General features: G+C 49.1%; 1 protein-coding gene and 1 long non-coding RNA gene across 2 annotated transcripts in view; both read left to right on the forward strand.

The window, feature by feature from the left end:
* Positions 1–17388, forward strand: part of wit (kinase protein wishful thinking) — a 130671-nt gene that overhangs the window by 26120 nt on the left and 87163 nt on the right. The gene's annotated exons all lie outside the window — the stretch shown is intronic.
* Positions 6573–11461, forward strand: LOC149340981 (uncharacterized). Its single transcript, XR_016283683.1, has 2 exons — positions 6573–7098; positions 8849–11461. It is a non-coding gene; the product is annotated as an uncharacterized LOC149340981 (long non-coding RNA).

The raw sequence follows: 17388 nt of genomic DNA on the forward strand, positions 1-17388 counted from the left end.
TTGTGCAATTGTAGTACTGACTATTACTAGTCAGCATTTTATATTTTCGTGGTTTCGATGACGTCAGACAGCTTCGGCCAATCGCGAGTTTCGTAACGACGCCACTTTTTGTGCCGTGCCGGGTTTTTGTGTCGATGAGCCATCTAATGCTGTCGGTTTGAAATCGTGTTCAGTTCCGGCGGTTCGCCGCCGTGGCTGCCACGGGCGTGACGCGAGAGGGGACAGCGTGTGACGGGCCATCGCGTGCTCTGGAATAGCAGCAGATAGCGGGCTGTAATTACCAGAAATACCCGTGTGTCGCCGTATATGTGCACTGGGAGCAAGTCCAAGAGACGGCGCGGAATCTCCGCAAGTGGCAACGCGTGTGGAAACTTTCGCATCACCCTTAATTGCCGCACTTATCGTCTACGTCGCCACTTTTGCTTTGAGTTGTTTTTGCGTGCGTTGGAGGCGATGGGTGATGATGATATGGAGACCCAGCCCTCGCGCGGTGGAATGCTTGTGTACATGGGCAATCTGGATACTCCACTGAGTCATGCAGTCGCCGCCGAATTTTACTGCGAATGCACTATTTAACACGGTTCCAACCAAAAATCTTGTGTGAAGCCTGGGAGTAACTCGGGTAGGCTCGGGTTAGTTCGGAGGAGCGTCGGGCAAGCTGCAGCCAATGGGAGGAAGCTCGGGTCAATTCGGAGGAGTGTCGCGCCAGCTGTATTCAATGGGAGGGACTTTTTTCGAGGTTCGTTCACTCCGCCACTGTGACAGGGCGAGTTTCAGTGGTCACTGTGAAATGTGAAATCGATCCGCAGATGGCGCTGGGCGCAGCAAACTCGGTACATGTATTAAGTAGACAACTATACTATGTCAAAATTACGACATAAGTGAGCAGTTAGAACCTGCCCTTTACGAAGGTTCAAACCAAACTAGGTAGTCTATATTTAGGAATGCAGTCGCAACTAATCGAAAGATAATATAAGTTACTATTAATTTTAGTGAAAGTTGTTCGAAAAAAACAAAAACATCCGAATAATTCATAGTTCGGCGCAGTCCCGATGTTACGATGGTGGACGGACGACGGGCAACTCCGCGCACTTCGCTTCAGAAGGATTACTTTTTTGCCGGCTGCTCCTGCCGCTGTGACCGAATCAGGAAAGAGGAGCAAAAGTGCAGGGGCGTGCCTACAGGCACCAATTGGGCCGCTATCACTACTGTCGCGTGCAGACAGAAGGGAGTTGAGAGTTATGGAGGGAAAGACGGAAAGAAAAGACGTGTTTCCCAGCAGCCGTGTCCCCCCCCCAAGCAATGACAGTTGCTACAAATCAGAAATATTCTCGGCAGGGCGGATTTACGGGAGGGTTGGGAAGAGGAAGGGGGGTCGCCTCCCCCCACCCACCTCTCAAATCAGATTTTACATTGGAAAAAACCATGCTGAATTTAATTTTTTTTTTATATATAGAGAAGTCCGAGAAATATGTGGTTCAAAAGGTATCCCCTCCCCCACCCCCCGCAACCGCCTCCTCCAAGGGTCACCTATAAATCCGCCCTTGCTTCTTACCTACCATTTTTGCAGCGCTGGTGGGGCACTATACTGTGCTGCAAAGCGCTCTGAAATGAAAGGCTAACACGGACCTAACGCACAGACCCGGCTCCTGTGTGCTTTCACCGTGCAATCTGCGGAGCTGTCCTTTTAACTGGAGAGCAAAAAGTATAAGTCACAAACATTTCATTTTTTCTGCTTGGACTTCTTGCATTTCGTGTTGTTCAACGTATTATAGTGAGTGTGACACCGCGCTGAGTGGCTATTGAGGTACTCGAGGTTCCTCGGGTCATTCGCGAACTCCCATTCAGTCGATCTGAGTCAGTGGTCATTGAAAATCGCCGTCCGCCACCGCGGCCGATCCCCCATTGAGTTCGATGGCCATTGACTCAATGGGCATTCAAATTGCCAGTGTGGCTGGTGCATGAGCTGACGTTGCTCAGGAACTCAGATCGAGCAGCCGTTGAGCGTCCTCTCCATTGTAATGGCATGAATAGCTGAGTGGGTCTGTTTTTAATGCGCTTCTTCTTTTAGAGAGTGCTACAAGAAAGTAAACAGAAGGCGTGACACAAACAAAGGAGAGGCGCCACTAAGCGGTCTTTCGTCCCCCCTCTTTCTCCCTCTTTTTTTTTATGTGTAACGTTTTTGTTTCGTGTTTTTAGCTCTAAAAGCGCATTTTCATTCCGGTTGTTAGGGTCCGTTTGTTTTATGAGAGAACTATCTCTGAGTCTTAGCTCTAATAAGGAGCAACCTTATGGCGATAGTTTGGTTTGGTTGATGGGGTTTAACGTACTAAAGCGACTGAAGTATGAATGAGGCCATAGTGGAGGGCTCCGGATAATCTCGACCTCCTGGGGCTCTTTAACGTGCACTGACATCGCACAGTACACGGGCCTCTAGAATTTCGCCTCCATCGAAATGCGACCGCCGCGGTAGGGATCGAACCCGCGCCTTTCGGGTTTAGCAGTCGAACACAACAACCATTGAGCCACAACGGTGGCTTCAACCTTATGATGAGTAGAAGAAAACACAGCGAGTTTATCAACAATAAAGATGTACAGACACAAATTTTTTTGGTTCCCCAACCCTCCTTTTTTCCCACGAAAAATCGGCGCCAGCGGTGACATGAAAATGAGCTTAAAACTCCAGTTTCTCAGTTTCGATCGGCGCCAGCGCTGACGTGTCCAACATTCTGGTACAAAAATTTTGAAAATTGAAAAATTCTAAGATGTTGTTTTGGAAATGTTGAAGGTAATGAATGGTCCATTCTTCCGATATGCCGCAAAATCTTTCTTTAAAACTGTTTCCGCGATCCACGGAAACAGTTTTAAAGGAAGATCGAAGAGTTACAACTGCCATGGGAAACCAATGGGCAAGGCTTTTGACGATAGCAAAAACGTTAATCGAAAAAAAAATGCAAGACTGCGGTCGGCTGATGTGCGGATACATCGATTTATATAGTGAAATCTCTCATATGAAAAAAAAAATGCTTTCATAAACTGTTTCCCGCTCAAAAATGCTTTTGTTCAGAATTGTTGGGTATGGTGACGTTGCGGTCGACCGGCAAACCTGGGCTACGACATTCCTGATGACGTCGGCTTCGCCGGCAAGCACTCGTTGTTCCTGTGAACAGCCTTTGGGTTTGTTGACGTCACAGTAATCGAGGCAAATGCATCTTGACGTCACTCGATGCGGATGGAAAAGCCAAGCGGCTCCTCGGACAGCACTGAGAAGCAAATTACATTCCACTGAACGCCAGCGACTGAAACTTGCTTGAAGGCATCTCGTTAAACGCCCACGAAAGAGGTCGTATCGTTTGTTTGCGTTCGAAATTTGGTGTTTGTACCCCTTTAACCTGGGCGCATTCTACGACGGCACAACTCAGAGGCTATATATATGCAGCTCTCGCGTGCCGATGTATAGTCTAACTAGCCGAACTATAACCACCAAACCAATCATTTCTGAGTCCGTTCGCATGTGCTGGCTTACGCGATGATACTAGAGGTTATAATTTATAAACCTCGACGGGGCAGCGTAGTACACGTCACGGCGAGAGGGCCTCGTGCACCGCGCAGCGCAGTCTCGGACGCGGCAGCGGCTGTCGCGGCTGCATGCGACGAACCTTATCTGAGCTATCGGACGCGCCGCCGCAACATGTCGACATCGCCTTGCGCGCCATGGTCTGAAAACAAGTCCGGCGGATGAACCTGCTCGGCCCGATGTTTCCGGAGACCGGATGCCGGCAGATAAGACATTGAGCCGCCGCCTCCGCACTTATTTGGCAGGCTCTTCGATCCAGTCCCAGTCTCGCGACTGTCGGCAACGCCGCGTCTGCGGGACATTTCGTTTCCGCAACTAGATGCGAGTCCCAATCCAGCCGTGCCATGGCAGTTGACGTGGTGGCCTGTGACGATGTCGGATGGTCGGCTCCTCGTGAACAGTTTCGGACGGCGCCGTCGTCAACACCAGCACCTCCTTAATAATAATAATAATAATAATAATAATAATAATAATAATAATAATAATAATAATAATAATAATAATAATAATAATAAACCGACAGCTGCGGCCACGATGTTACTGCCACTATTTGGCCAGTGCGTGCCTGCCAAATTGAGCAGCGATTTTTGGCGAAGTTTGTGCGCTGTTGTGACCAACGTTCTGTAGAAGGTATACTACAGCCGCCGCTGTGGAACGCGTCTCTGGCAAATAAATTTAATTTCTTTGCGAGGTAATGGTGGAGTGTGGAATTCACACGTTCACAATTCGGCTGTACTTGTAAGCTATTAATCCATTCCGGGTCGCGTGTGTGCAGAAGCGGTGACTAAACGTTTTCTTTTCCGCGAATATTGCGATCCATAAACTTTTGGCTGCGAGTATACATGCGCTTTTGTCGGCGCTCGGCGTTCACATTGCCGAAGTACTCGACTCGACGGGTGATGATTTGGAATTTGGCGAGCAGCGTGTGCGAAAAGTAACAGTTGGGTGAGCCTGTGTCGGAGAAGAACGGCAGTGTTCTGTTGCTGGTGTACTGTAATCATGCGGCCATGGTCGAGCCCTGCAGCCATGCGCGAAGCGGCGGTGAAATGACACCAAACCGCGTTTACATGAATGCGACAGAAGTCGCGACTCCTGTCCACTTTTCGAGGGAAAGTGCAAAAACGTCGATGAAGAGAGTAGAGGGCGAGTCACGGCTTCCCTTCTCAAAACCCCCTCTTTCCCTCAAAAAGTGGTCTGGAGTCGACTTTTGTCGCATTCGTGTAAACGTGGCTATCGCATTCGTGTAAACGCGGCTATCGCATTCATGTAAGTGCGGCTATCGCATTCATGTAAACGCTACTATCGCATTCATGTAAGCCCGGCTATCGCATTCATGTGAACGCGGCTACAGAAGCGCAGCTGTGCGTCAGCTCGAATTCTCTCCCGCGCCTTGCGCTGCGTGTAGTCAGTCCCTCTCGGTTTGGTCGGTCGCCGTGATCGCGCCTCTCCGAGAGGGACGATGACCTGTCGCCTCCGCTGAGACGAAAACATCCGCAGCGCGTTTCGCAAGGAGAAATTTTGCACGTGCGCGACTGCCTCCCCGATGCGACATTTCCCATGCATGCCAGCTGGATCGAAACGTCCCAACGGCTTCTTTCTCTCTCTCTTTGCATCGCATATGTTAAGCGGGTTTGGATTGGTGAGGAATTTCCCAGTCCCGCACGGTCATATCCGCCGTGAAGCGAGTGCGTTGCCGAGCGGTTATGTACAGTGAGTGAGGTTTCGTGCTGAAGAACGCGTGCCACTCGAGCGTAACTTCACCCACACATGGCATATATGCACAGATATATTCCATATATGTATGCAGCCGGCTTTAACTCGTTTCAGACTTCGCATCACTTCTTTGTTATGGGGCAGACGGATTGTTGGCGTGGTGTGTATAGTCATAAAGTGCACATAGGGCTTTGAAAGACACTGCAGGGGAAGGCTCAAAAATAATTTAAATCACCCGGGATTCTTTAACGCGCACTGGCATCGCAAAGTACGCCGACATTCTTGCATTTAGCTTCCGCCAACGTGCGGCGGCCGCTGCTAAGAGCGGCGGCCTTGAAACTTCGCCACGGTCAGCGGGCAAGCTCCGTTTGCTCGAAACGCCGTTGAGAGCGCTGCAATTTGGTAGCTCATAGAGTTACTGTATATGTTACCAAAGGTAGCATATACAGTAACTCTAGTAGCGCACGAGCGTAGTCACGTGGTATTTTTTTTCATATTTCGCGGGCTTTCTTTAGATGGCGAAAAAAAAGGACCCCGTAGGAGATACGATGCTACAATAAACTGGATCGGTTGTTTATAAACCTGATCTACAACCTAACGTAACGATCTTGGCACTAAAATGAATATTTGAAAATTTGCATAATTAAGCTTAGTTAATGAACTAATTAAACCCAATAAAAATATTCTGAGGAGCGCCACATGATGGCGAACAATGTATCGTTGATTTCAGCAGGCTGCGGTTTATCGCTTTTTTAAAATCCTTGGCTCAAGTTACGTGAAACACCCTGTATAGGTAGCCTGATTAGTCGCCATCAAGCAAGTAGTTTTAGTAGTGGTCTGTTTGAAATAAATTAAAAAAAAAAAACGGCAGAAGAAGGTGGGCTGACCGTCACATATGCTATTATACTAAGCGCGGCTTTCAGCATTTTTTTTTATTTCTTGATGTATTTACATGACTGTATAGCTGTTTCCGGAAAATTGTTTTCTAATATATATTTTTCATCTGAATCCTGTGAAAAGGCTGCAGATCGAGGTAAAAAAATGTGGCAGAAGGCTGGTTCAACGTTCACTGCTTTCCTATTGGCGTGCTACAGGCCAATACATTTCTGGATTTTTTTTTTTTGCAAAGCGCAAATTTTGGTTTTGAATTTTTGCAATGCTGTGTGCGTCGACATATCTAGAAGGAGAAGAAATTCTCTGAGAAGTTTAAAATTGCATTGCATTAAAATTGCATTAAAATTGCAAAGAAGTTTAAATATGCATTCTCAATAGGAGAGCTATGACTCCGGCATGCGTGTTCTAGCAGTGATGGGAATGCTGCGCCAATTGCGCCAATCTGCGCCATTTCGATAAAGCTGCTACATGCTGCTCCAAAAAGGGGCCTTTTTGCAAAATTGCGCCAAAGCTGCGCCAAAACGAGCCGTCGCCAACGTCAGGTACTGCCCTGTGAGGGAACTATGCTTGCGACTGTTGTCCGCCATTGAAGTCTGAGAGTAGCCGGTAAAATCCAATACGATCCAGTTCTCAGTCTTCGTCTAGAGTGCTCCGCATGGTGCTCCGTCTACTTCGTCTCTGATGGGAGAGTGTGACTGAGTGAGGGTGTCGTGAACGCGTCACGCTTTCCACCGCGTCCGAGCTCCGAGCGTTTCCGGTGGGCCGGCACCGGAGGCGAGTAGTTGGTGGAGTGGGCCGTGGCGCGTCGGTGCGCGCTCTTGCACTTTCCCGCCGCTCGTTCGCCTCGACTGCGTGGTTTCAGCGGTTTCAGCGGCGTCGTGGCGGCGTCACGATGGCGCTCTCGAAACTGAAAGGTAAGCTTTTTCTCGTTTTTTGCGCCTTTTAGTTTATTCAAATGAGTCTTTCTGGACATAAGAGCTGATGAGTCAGTGTGGCGGGGTTCAAATTTAGAAACTGAACATGACTTAACAGTAGCAAATTGAGCGAATGGCGGTGGATGCACGTTGCAGAACCGCGGTAGTTTGAGCCTGCAAGAGAGGGTGCTGTTAATTCCCGGTTTGTTTACTTTTTATGAAAGAGTACTTGTAGTTTTGTGGCGTTCGTCTTACGCTAGTATCAGCTTCGAAAGCCCTGGAGCACGTGGCGTGCTGGGCAGCCGTGTAACGTCGCTCAGTAATTTCATATTGCCATCCGCAGTTCTACGAATTCCGTGGTTGAAATAAAGCTACAGTGACGTCCGGGCTGCCCATAACAATCTTGCGGCACGAAATGCATAAAACTCGCCGGCGACCGGGCCATTCACGCGCTCCTTTATTCACTCGGCATGCGAGGTCGCTTGGTAGTTTCGGATTGTCCGGCTGCGGAGCCTACGGAATGCGTTTTCCTGACATCACTTGGCTGATTGAAAGACGTCCTTAAAGCGGTGCCTTTGCAGCTTGAGCTGAAAGTGTTATATGGATATGAGCACTGAACTCATGCTAAGGAGTTTTATGTAGCGGCTTCTGAAATAAAGTGTATACCGCGGACGTATATGACGCCGTACATTTCTCACGGAGTTGGTGGGCCTTCTGGCCTTCGTGCTCGTGTTGCTGCCGTAATTAAAAAAACTTCCGAGGCGAAAATGAAAGAAAGTTCCACGGAACGCGGTATTTTGCAGCCTTCCGGCTATACGATGAAGCAACAAGCGTCTTCTGGCGCGCCCGCTACGTTCGTACGATTTTGGCGCTGCGCTGACGGCCCTGTCTGTTGTCGAAGCTTGGCAGGCTTCGCGAATTTACGGCGGAAGCTTTCAAAAAGTAAGGGGAAACAAGGTCGTTTTTCAGGGCAGCAATTAACGGGCGGGTAAGGGATACGTGGGAGAAAGCCTCCACCCTTCCTCGGCGGTCGAGGACTGCATGATAGCGCGATCGCGCGCTCAAAGCAGGTGCGCTCTTTGTCGGCGAAAGTGGTACTGCTTTTATAATTACACGTGTCCGGTTTTTAGAATGGAGCTTGCTCTGCCAAACATCTAGACAGAAGCCTTCAATACTTTGCAATTAGTGAGCTGCAAATTTTTGGCACTTTGCTTATTCTGGATTTATAACAAACTGCTCTTTTGTTTTTACGTGTTCAAATTAACGTTTATCCAAATTAACGTTTATTCATCAAATTAGTGCAGGAAAGATTGCCGGTATGTGCAGCTCAGGTGCTCTGAAAGCCCTGAAAAAGCTACTTTTGCAGCTATTAGTGCAACAGCTACAACCTAAGGACGCTGCAGTGAAGGGCTCTGGAAATTTCGACCACCTAGGTATCTTTAACGTGCACTGACATCGCACGGCCCTCTGGAATTTTGCCTCCATTGAAATTTTGTTAAAGTTAATTTTTAATATTCAGTTCTGTATCGAGGAACGTGTTTCTATAACTTGTACTGCCACGTTTGAATGAAGTGTATAATTGTTAACCATGACTGTTGTGGGAAAAGAACCGTAGTGTTTCCTGGGTCTTTATTTTTTTTTTTAGAATATGTTTAAGCACTCTACAATTATTCTCTAATTTACAGGATCATATTGCTTGCATAACAGCTTTTTATTTCATCAAACTAACATTATTATTTATCGTTTGCAGGACGCAACAGCAAATTTAACTCTGGCATATTGAAAGATGTCGACTGCAATGGAGATTGCTTCGAGGTGTGGTGCAGACCAGGAAAAAGGGAAGAAAATGCTTATTGCATTATTTGTAACCAGACAATCAACTGCTCACAGCATGGTGTCACAGCAGTGAAACGGCATTCACAGAGTAAAAAGCACTTGGAGCTGACCAGCAAGCTTCGGGGCCCTGACGGGAGGCTGAAGAGGCCAGCTGCTGTTCAAGCATCGTTGGATTTTTCATCGACAGGCACGATGACCCATGCAGACCGTGTCACAGCTAGCGAAGCACTTTTTGTTTTGGCATTGACGATAAAAGGTCTCCCATACTCATGGGCGGATACGGCTACACCCCTTCATCGCTTGATGTTTCCCGACTCAAAGGTGGCTAAAGACTTCTCCTGTAGTAGGAAAAAAGTGTCTTACGTTGTGTCAGATGGGCTTGGGCCTTATTTCAAGGGACTTGTGCATGAGGAACTGAATCGTCCTGGTGTGTTTTACAGTATCAGTGTAGATGAAACACCACTGCCAGAACAGCGGTGCCAGCAGTTTGATGTTCTCGTGCGCTACTTTTCTGGTGCTGAAAAAGGAGTAGTGGTCGAGCACCTGCAGTCGTTTCGTTTGGGGAGGGCAACGGCTGATATCCTTTTGAAATGTGTAAATGAAGCCACTGAAAATATTCCTCGAGCAGGGTTTTTTTCATTTTTCAGTGATGGTCCAAATGTAATGAAGTGTTTAAAGAAAAAATTGACCCAGGAAAACGGCCCCTTAATGGAAATCGGAGAGTGCTCGCTGCACAAGGTGCACAACGCGTTTTCATGTGCTCTTGATTCATTTGGTAGTGAAGTTGAAACTGTAGTCAGTGACGTGTATTACTTTTTCAAGACATCTTCGGTGCAAAGTGCCCAGCTCCAAGAAAAACAAGAGGCTCTTGGATTGCCTGAAACTGTGTTTTTGCGTCATGTCAACTGTCGCTGGTTGTCTCTTGTACCAGCCGTGGAAAGACTAGTCGAGCAGTTTTCTGCCCTAAAGAGCATCCTAGACTCCCAGAAACCAGTGCGTGCTGCAGGTAGCATGAGGGCGAGACTAAACAGAAACCTGAATGACAAAAGTTTCTACGCAAAGGCTCTGTTTGTGAAGAATGCAGGTGACCTAGTTGTGGGATTTCTGACGCTGTTTCAAAAGAGTGAACCTTTGCTGCATGTTCTTTATGATGAAATGGTGATGATGTTGAAGAAAATTTTGGGCAGATTTCTGAGGCCTCAGGTGTTCATGTTGAAACAGGGACATGAGCTCGCTTCCATTGATGTCGAAAGTTCGCAGAATTGGAAGGAAAGCATAGTAGTTGGGGCAGATACTGAGGAAGCTATGAAATCTTGGTCTGCTTCAGAGAAAGCTGAATTTCGACTAGGAGCTAGGTCATTTTACATAGCGTGCTCAAAGTACCTTCTGACAAGGCTTCCTCTTCAGAATTTGACACTTCAGCACCTCAGGTGCTTGCACCCAAACACCCACTCCCAGGAGTCTTCAGCAGAATCGTTCAGATATCTTGCAAAATGTGCGCCTCAAGTGATACAACCTAGCCAAGTTTCATCTCTCCTTGATGAGGTGACACTCTTAAGCTCTGAAGCGCTGAATGTGGGCACTGATGGGCCACTTGACAAATACTGGCATAATATATTTATCATCAAGGGCGCTCAAGGTGAGAGAAAATATCCGCTTTTGACTAAGCTTGTCAAGGCCCTTCTTTCGCTTCCGCATGGGAACGCTGATGTTGAGCGAGGCTTCAGCCAGAATACAAGGGTTTTGAATGAGAGGTCGAACCTTTGTCTGGCAAGCGTGAATGGTATTCGCCAGATTATGTCATTTGCCAGAAGGTACAACAGTGACCCATGCCAGCTTTCAATTTGTCCAAATGTCATTAGGGCCGTTCGAGGCGCATCGAAACGGTATGCAGAGCGCATTGCCTGCGAACAAGAGAAGTCGAAAAGGCCACGTGCAGGTGCGGATCCAGTGCTAGCAAGTGCCAGCTTGTCTAAAGCACAAGCGAAACAGAAGGTAGATGAAGCGCAGCACATGTTCAGAAATGCTGAATTGCTGATTGAGCGGGGCATGAAGCTGAAGAACTTCAGTGACATTGCGAGTGGCCAGGCAATATTGAGCCAAGCTAGGGAAAAAATGAATGATAGTGTCTCTCATCTGGCTGCCTTTAATAAGGGCTCAAAGAAAGGAACATAGGCCTGTCCATCTGATATCAGTATTTTTAAAGCACATGCCTAATTCCCTTTCATTTCTCTTGATTCTTGTGCGAAGGGTTGTCATACATGCTTACTGCAATCCAAGATGGTCAGTTCCTTTTTTTCTCGAAAGCAGGTTTAGTTCAGTGGCTGCTCCTGTTTACACTCATAATTTATTTTAATATTTTGAGTACTTCGGTCTCAGTTCTTTGTTGCTGGTGAAGACAATGTTTCTTTGTCTTGCGGTACAATTACCATGGTAATGATTACCAGTGCTAGTCAATATACACTTTGTGTGTTTCTGTATTGCATTGCATTGATGTATGCTGTTACAAATAAACTATAAATTTGTCTTCTAAGCTTTTTTTTTCGGAAATGCCGGCTCTTGCTACAAAACAAGTGACGCTTGCTACAAAGCGAATATTTTCCTGCTACAAGGCCTGCTACAAAATGGTTTTGGCCATTCCCATCACTGTTCTAGTCAAGTTTGACGGCGGCCCTCCCTTTGCTTGCATATACACGAGGGCTGGATAGCGGCTCGTGCGTGACCGAAGGCCGAAAGCTCCTGGCGTTCTCTGGATGAAGGAGGATGCAGACAACTTTATCTGAGGCGATAGCCTGGGAGAAAGGAACGCTTTCTCTGCTAGGAGGGAATGCTTTAAAGCATCGCTGACCAAAGTGGAGCAAACTGTCGGTCGCCCATGTGTATCGCTTGTATTTCACCTTCCTCTCTTTCCTTTTATACGTTCTCTCTCCTTGCGCCAGCCCGCTCTCGTGAGAAGGCGCCCCCGTGGTTGTAAACGCTGTCCGCGCCGCGTGCTGATGAGGGTCAAAGGGCGCAGCGTGCCTTTGGCGCGAACATCGAAGGACGCCTCGTACATGACGGCGGCCGAGTGCGGGCCGGTATACGCCGTTATACGACCGTCTTTTACGATGTCTCAGAACGTTAAGGCCCGTCGGTGTTCGTTTACACTGTATCTCGTCGGCCCCCCTCCCTCCCCCCGCGTGCTTTTGTGACGCCCCGGGGTGTTCGTTTGCATATCGCTTATGTGCCGCGCGAATCGTTCGCGTGTATTTCTCTAGAGTGCCCCGCGTGGAGTAGGTGCGTGATTGGAATGCTAGTTAGTTACGGCTTCCGGCGTACTTTGGCCTTCTATCTGTATACTTTCGGTTTGTTATGTCGACGGTGTGCGCTGTATACGCGCTCTGTATACCGGTTGTCGAATGAGTCGAGACTGTTCGCGGCGCTGTAAGCCTGCTCGCGCGTGCCTAGCAATTAGCGCTCCCACTTAATTCGCGGCCCGACCTAGCGCTGCGATACAGTAGTAATAGTATTAGTTATAGCTGCCCCTAGGCGAGTCCTCTCGGATGCGCCGTTTGATCGAGGCAGAACATAATAAGAACCGAATTGCCAGTGTGACTGTGGGCAGCGTATACCCGCCGCCCTGTTGGGTCTCATGCGTATACCGGTTCCGAGCGGCTTTGGGTTGGGCGCCGGAGCGCAGCCGTGTTTGCCCTTCAAATAGCAAAGAGCGAGTCCCCGGCGGCTGCGCAGCGACCGCACACGTAAACGCTGTTGATAGAGAGTTGGAAGGGAAAGAAGGGCTCTTTGTCCCGGCTGTCGCGCGTCACCCATTATGCAAAGCACGCCCGCTCTCTCTCTCTTTCCGTTCTTCTCGAACAAGCAAGCGTTAAAGTTGCTTTCGAAGTGTAACTGCGCCATGGAGCGTGCGCTGTCAGGTCGAAACGGCGCGCTGTTCGGAGGGGACCCAAGCAGGGCAGGTAATCGGCCCAGTATTGCAAATAGATGGCCTCACTCTGGTCCGGTGGTATAGGACCGACCTCTGCCGATGCGTCTCCAATATTGGGCCAATTAGATAACGCGCCTGTTTCCTGTTTATTTATTTGTTTCCTGAGTGTTACCGGGGCGGAAAGGACGGTCACGTGCTGTGTGCACCCGTGGCTGATTGTGTGGACACCTTTGGAAGCTGAGGGCGTGCAGTCACGTGCTGGCTTCACAGCGTTCGTCTGCGCCACTTTCAAGGGACGCGGCAGGGACAACTGCCTCGAATTGTCCTTGTCATTGAAAATTGATTTTCTGGTGTAGGTTAACGTTCGTCCAGCACCAAAAAGACGCTTTTATGACTGAGAAAATTGAATATAAAAATTTCACGTCAATTCGAACTCGTGACGATCTACGCCGAGATACATGGTTGCGACCGTTTTGAAGCGGATGGCTGTGTAGCGTAGCTTCTGGGATCCGCGTTAAAAAAATTAAGTATGCGCGCGCACGCAACTTACTTGCGAAATCGGCCGCTGACGGCGACACTTGTATGTATTTCATTTTTTGTTTTTGCTTTTATATAACTTATAAAGGTTCCATCTTCGGTGGGAGAGGTCTCTTTGTAGGTCCAATACCGCGGTCTGTGGATACAGGCCGACTTCATTTTCTCCACAGTGTCCCTTAACCGCATTGTCATGAAGTATACGCTCGTATAAGCTTGCCCTAAATAAATACTGGGTCGACCAGAAGAAGCTGCGACTATCGACGGTCGTCAGTGCAGAAACGAAAATATTTCTAAAATGTACAATAAGGGCGAAGCGTAGGCTTTTGCTTCAGTTGCGTTTAAACTGCGACTGTGATGTAGCGTACAAAACGCGGCCGGTATCAGCGCGCGCTTAGCGATGGGTGCGCTTCCTTTCTCGCTGATTGAAAACGTAGGGCGATCCGTCTTCAAGTTTCTCAAGATTACCTGAAGGGCAAAGGGCCGCCACTGTCGATACGAGTTCCTTAAAGGGATACTGAGAAATAGAAGTCGGCCTATATCGAGTGGGTACCCCGTTCCAGTCGAAAAGAGAAGAGCTTTTTATTCCCTAGAAAAAAAAAAAAAATGCATGACTCGCGATCAGTGGCCGGTTTCGCAAGTAAAATGGCACCGATTTTTTCCGCGGGGATCTCGGAGGCTGCGCTACACTGCTATTACTTCAAAAGGATAGAAATCTATCCTTTTCGGTGAGAATAAATTTTTGCCGAAAACAGTAATTGGATGGAGCTGTCCTCAGTGTCTCTGTAAAGAGTACTTAATCCACTTAGAGAATGCCGGGAACTGCACACTTTCCATTTGCCTTGGCTGCAGTGTCTAGCCGAAAGCATGGATTAAGCTGCAGGGTTATGACTGGACTCAGATAAAACTGAGTTGGGATGATTACAGCAATAATGTCCAGTATTGCGAAATAGTATCCCTGCAAGAACAAAACATCTAATCTCCATGTTCCTGAATTTCGCGGAAATACGACACTGCTTTGAAATCGTACGCTTTTCATTTCTTGAAGTAAAAGCCGCGCGTTGTGCAGCCACGTCTTTTTTTATTATCATTATTAACTCAACAGCGTTGGTATTTGGGAAGCTGAGTGGCGGGCGTGAACATTCGCGCGTTGTTCTTGACTCGCGCAGCTTCCGTCAAAAGTTGCCGTGCCACTAGAGCTGGTGCTGAGTATGAACAATGCGCTGCGGCTATATGCGTGTTCTATTCTTGGGACTACACATATCTGGAGGGCTTAATTAAGGAGGCTTTCGTTCGCACCTTTTTGGCTCATCAGGCTTTCCCAAGGAACCACTGTCCTCGCAAAAGCACCGAACCTGCGAGTCCTGTGGGTTTCCTGGCGAAGACGATATGCATTGAGACTACGGTGTCACTTTCTTGGGCAGTTCAACCGGCTCTCGCTCGCCGCTGTACTGTGGCTGATACCACGTATAACACAGTGCAGCTTGAGTTCATTCTCATTGCATTCCGGGTCGGAGGGAACGTGTGCATCGGGATTCACTGGCGAGTCTGTTGTGCTCTGTGGGCTTCGGCTTTGTAGGTCTCGAGAATGGCGTATGCGAGGAAGGAGGCGGCCTGTTTGTCGTGGTGGGCTGGGCCAGTAGACAGAGGCTGGTGCGCGGCACGGGCCTGCCGAAAAAAAGCGCGAAGATTGATGAAACTTCAGCCGGCCGGCGCACCACCGCCTGCGTCCTTGCTGCTGCCCTCGCCGCTGGTATACGTGCCCCCCCCCCCCCCCCTGGTTCTCGCGGTGACGTGTTTGCCCGACCGCCATTGTTCGCGAAGTGCGGACAAATACTAGAGCGCCGGGACTCCTCTCGCTGATCCGTCTGTCTCGAGCCGGGGCGTGGCCGCGTGCTGGACGGATGAGCGTGCCTGCGACTGACGGATAGGGCGGAGGAGGGGAGTGGGAGGAAGGGAGACGTGCGCACTATACGTCTGGCTGAGGAGACCGCGTTGCGTTTGTTCGTGGCTACTGATTAACCTCAGCCCGTTGGCGGTTGGCATTCCAAGGCGCATGCTTGTACACTCTATAAACACGAATACACCTATATGGGAGTAAAAACGGGAGTGAGCTGTCCTCTAGTGCACCCTCTTTTATAAAAGGCAGTGCGCTAGAGGACAGCTTGCTCCTTTTTTACTCCTTCCTGTTTAGAGTATAGGTGGGATGAGTTGTTGACAGGTCCGTGCCCACGAGACATCCCGTTTACGACTGGAAATTCAGGTTACGCCGCTGGCTGATGCCCCCCCCCCCCCAAGTTTCTTAGTCCTAGCGGTTACTAAACTAACTCCGAACTGGAATCGGCCGTGACCAGTGGCCAGTTTTCGGTGGTTGACAGATCGTTACGCCGCCTATGAGCTGGGCAGTCAGTTATAGGGGACGCCTCGTAACTTTTTTTGTTCGCTGTATCCGCAGCTGGTGTGAGAGTCTGCTAATCCGTTCAGTGTCTAGCTCGGAAGAGCGCCTCATCTCGTTTAAGTGCGTCCTCCGTCGTGCGGTTGCCTCGTTGGTTTCCCTCATTTCTTATACGATGCGGATGTCGCACGTTTACAGGTCCGGCCAGTATTCAAGGGAACACGCTACATTCCCATCAGAGTACCAAATTTGTGTTTACCCCTTCGTCGAACTTCAAGATGTGTTGGGATGATTGTACATCCAGAGGAAAGCTACCTGTTACAAAAATGCCCTGCCCGCCGATAATTTCATACTAATCGTTGACTGCATGCTTTTAGCTTTCGTGTGTCGCCTTTCGTATTTCTGCGGCCTGTACAAGCAGTCCGCGTGTCTTTCCGCTTGCTACGTGAATATCGAGAAAACTGCGTGCGGAAAGTTTGGGTAATGATGGAGGACGATGAAAGAGTCTCATGATTGGCGCATGTGCAGTAGCTGGCGCGTTGATACGACGTTACGTCGTCTTTATTAAATGCGCTCTAACATTGTTATGGAATCCTTTCGAATTTTGAGTGAGTCAGTAAACTTTCTCTGCAGTAGCCGTTGAAAGCACGACCATCAAATACCCCCCCCCCCCCCCCCCCCCAATTCGTTGAATCACTCACTTCCTTTTTTCAGAACAATTCCGTAGAAAATTCGGGAGGCTGTTCGTACATTACGCCAACGTGTGGTCTAACTGCCGAGTAATGGAGCGCTCAGGGCATGCAAGTGATCGTTCATTGCAGAGTGAAGATTACGCAGCTTCAAGAATTATTTCGAGAAGGTCGCCGTTCGCCTTGAGTAAAACATTAGCCAAATCAACTCCTCTTCGTCCCATCTGCCGGGACAAGCGCCGGCCGGGGTACGTTCGGCGGGCACGTTCGCTCCCCTTCCCGGCATGTCGGAATAAAGAACGACTTTTACAACACCGCGCCTGCAGGTCTTGCACGGCGCACGCGATAGCGAGCCAAAATGGAGTGCAGAATTCGCGCCGAACGGGGCCGCCGCCGCTCTGGGGGGTTGGGATCGTCTTTCTCCCTCTCCACTCCATCTGGGGGCAGCGCTGTGCGGCGCTCATCCGCTGCGCGGGTGTGATTTACGGCGGAAGATTACAGCTGGCTCTCTCGCATGCACAGCCAGCGAGCGCGGCCTCAAAGGGGGGAACGCGTTTTCGTGCATCCACTGCAGCACATGGCTGCCTGCAAAGCAGCCCAGCATCCTACCCGCCTCTTGAGCCGGTCCCTCGAACAAGAAAAAAACGTATATATAGTGGGCGGGGATGAGGCCGTCGTTGCGAGCGGCTGCAATGCGTCCCTCGGTTGGGAAAGTAGTAACACAAGCAGATCGCCGTCGCAGCGACGCCTCTGACGTAAACGCGGGCGAGGAGGAATCTGTGGAGGAAAGGGAAACGGCCGGAGCGAAGGGAACCCTGATGAGACTGCTGCGCTGCATCCTTAACCCTTAGTTTTTCTTTATTTAATTTTTTATTACTGTCGCCCGCACCTGACTGAACTGGTTATGCGCG

Source organism: Amblyomma mixtum, chromosome 6 (assembly GCF_055824585.1).
Source record: "Amblyomma mixtum isolate Tamu chromosome 6, ASM5582458v1, whole genome shotgun sequence".
Lineage (NCBI taxonomy): Eukaryota > Metazoa > Arthropoda > Arachnida > Ixodida > Ixodidae > Amblyomma > Amblyomma mixtum.